General features: G+C 28.6%; 1 protein-coding gene across 2 annotated transcripts in view; it reads right to left on the bottom strand.

Moving 5' to 3' along the window:
• Positions 1–973, bottom strand: part of LOC108564867 (mitochondrial uncoupling protein 2-like) — a 5,239-nt gene extending 4,266 nt beyond the window's left edge. Inside the window, exon 1 of one of the 2 annotated variants that reach the window (XM_017924041.1) lies at positions 353–973. The gene's annotated coding sequence lies outside the window, so the exon portion shown is untranslated. Of the gene's footprint in view, positions 1–211; positions 317–352 lie in introns of those variants that run through there. The other variant, XM_017924043.1, reaches the window with a different exon arrangement.
• Between the last annotated feature and the right edge of the window lie 1,659 nt (positions 974–2,632).

Below are 2,632 nucleotides of genomic sequence, written 5' to 3'. Positions count from 1 at the left end.
TTTTTTTGAAATTTTACATGCAAGATGCAAGCCCTATCGATTCGGCACGGTGTCGAGCCTTCACCCCGAATCGATAGACCTGCCTCGAATTTACACACACTAAAAACTAGTTAACTAATCTACTACCACTACTCGTGCTAATGGTCTGGTGAGTGCGTTACTATACTTGTTGTTTTGTGTTTTTTTTTTGCTTTGCTATAGTGAAACTTACTTGCTCCGACAAGATATTTGGGTAAACTGGCGAACGGAAAACAGGAGAATTATAGAAATAATACGCACATTTGGCATGCGCGCTGCACGGTAGGTTCTACAAAGAGATATCGAACGTGAAACAGTTCGCTTTTGCGCTTACCTTTCGCACTTTTTTCCACAAGGCATTTCCAACAATAGAGAGACGCAGGCGTCGCAACAGTTCTGCTTCAAATAAACCGCCTAACAACAATGCAAATCTCAATCAGATCTGTTATCCTTTCCAATTGGACTTCGATGGTTTTCCATGGATTTCCTCTCTACAGCAGCAAACAAGTCTGATAAGATGGACACTCCACCGAAATAGACCAATCAGCTGTATCCAAATGCATCATCCCAACCAAAACTGTTATCCAGAAATAATACTTTTATCACAGTTTCATGCGAAAATAAACATCGTATTCATTACGATACACTCGAGTTCAGATAACGGATGTGCTTACATCATAACCCACGAACCTTCATAACAATTACTAGAGAAGACAACATATACTTGAACGATCACCGCGCTATCATACATTTACGTAACAACAATAACTTTCCTCAGCTAACAAAAAAATTCACATATGTAACTCATCCATATCTCTTAATGCGGACAAAAGCCTATCGACCTTCGATCCTTCATCTGATCGTCTGCTAATAATAACAAGTATTTTCAAACTCAATAACAAACACATAATCATAAAAAAATTAAAACTTTCTAAATTTCAAATTATACAATTTCGAATTTTTTTTGTAACTTACGAATTTATAATAGAATTAAATTCATTAATATTAATTAAATTAAACATGCAAAAACCATAATTATAATATTAGAAATTAAATTTTAAAAAAACCTAATTAAATGTATACTATAACTAATTCCATTAATAATAAGTAATTTAAACATGCAAAAATATAATATAATTAATAAAAAAGACATCTAATTATACATATCTAATTTGTTAAAAAAATAATATAAATTTTTTCTAACAACCGAACTAAATCTAACATAATTCCACTTTTTTTTTATCATTTTCTTTAAACCGTCTATTTTTTCGCGCAAAATAAAATATTCTAATTTCTACCGTGATATAATTTACAAAATTTTATGTTTTCTTACCCAAATGATATAATAATAATAATCGTACTAATAAATTTTCGAAATATAAAAACTCCTCGCACATAATTTTAAGAAAAATTTAAATTAATCCACTACGTCTTTCAGTTTATTTTATTTCAATGCTCAAATTGTGCTTCTTCCGAAAAGCGCAATTAAAAGTAGGATGTTTTTCTTTTGCTCAATGTTTAAAACTTTAATCGAATTTTCCATTGATGTTGTTTATTTTCGCTGAGTAAGTTAAAATTATTACCGAGTGTTGACATAATGCTAAATATTGTTATTCAAGTTGTCCAGAAGCGGAAGCAGCTACGCATTATTAATAAGAGCCGAACGTGTTTCAAGGTTACAGCTTTAATTACGTTTTGACTATTTTAACAAAATTATTATCAATAATTGACTGTGTAATTACTAATTTTTTTTTGCCCGGAAGTAACACATTAAGTTTGGTGTATAATTTCCAATGAATAAGCCCTTAAAATAAATGAATTTAACCTTGACATTTCTATAACAAAAATACAAATAACAATTTTATTGCGAGTTTCTAACGTATTGATTCGATGCAACTATGATTGCATAACGTTGTGATTTCGAATATCTCCAAAGGAAATTATTAATAAAACGCAATTTAAGTGGAAGCAACTAAAAATACATTGATAATTTACCAAATTAAGATTTGAGCTAAGAGAAAATCCGTTGTGCTAATTCACGCTAGACTTAAACTATAAATAAACTCTTATAATCTCTCAAATAAAAAAATTTTAGAAGTGTAAACAGCTACGCCTTGGAAATAAAAATAATAGTCTAAATTCAAGGAATCACGAAAATGTAAATAATATCGAATTTTCTAACAAACGAATATACAAAATATTTACAGCATTGAAACGAACAGCAGAATGCATTTAATTAAATTCATAATATTTATGGGGATTAATCAACACTTGAGAATACTTGTTAAGCCGATTTCATAACTGTACAACTATTACAAAAAAAAAACTTTATTATATATATATATAATTAAGTTATTGTGCAACTATCAAATCAAGGATAAGTGTTTTACCTTAACTAATAACATTAATATTATTTCTGTACATCACATTTGTTAATGAGCTTTCAAAATAATCCAAATAAAAATTACAAAACCTTAAACTTTTCTTAAATACAACATTCAAATCTAAATTCTCTCTTTTTTAAATCTAACTTTTTCGTTTTTATATCTAACATTTTGTTCTTTAAATAAAAATATATCTATTTTAAAATTTTACTTTCTCTATTTAAACTTGT

This window comes from Nicrophorus vespilloides, unplaced genomic scaffold (genome assembly GCF_001412225.1).
Source record: "Nicrophorus vespilloides isolate i.1.1-1 unplaced genomic scaffold, Nicve_v1.0, whole genome shotgun sequence".
Classification (NCBI taxonomy): Eukaryota; Metazoa; Arthropoda; class Insecta; order Coleoptera; family Silphidae; genus Nicrophorus; species Nicrophorus vespilloides.
This window is presented reverse-complemented; position numbering and strand designations above follow the sequence as displayed.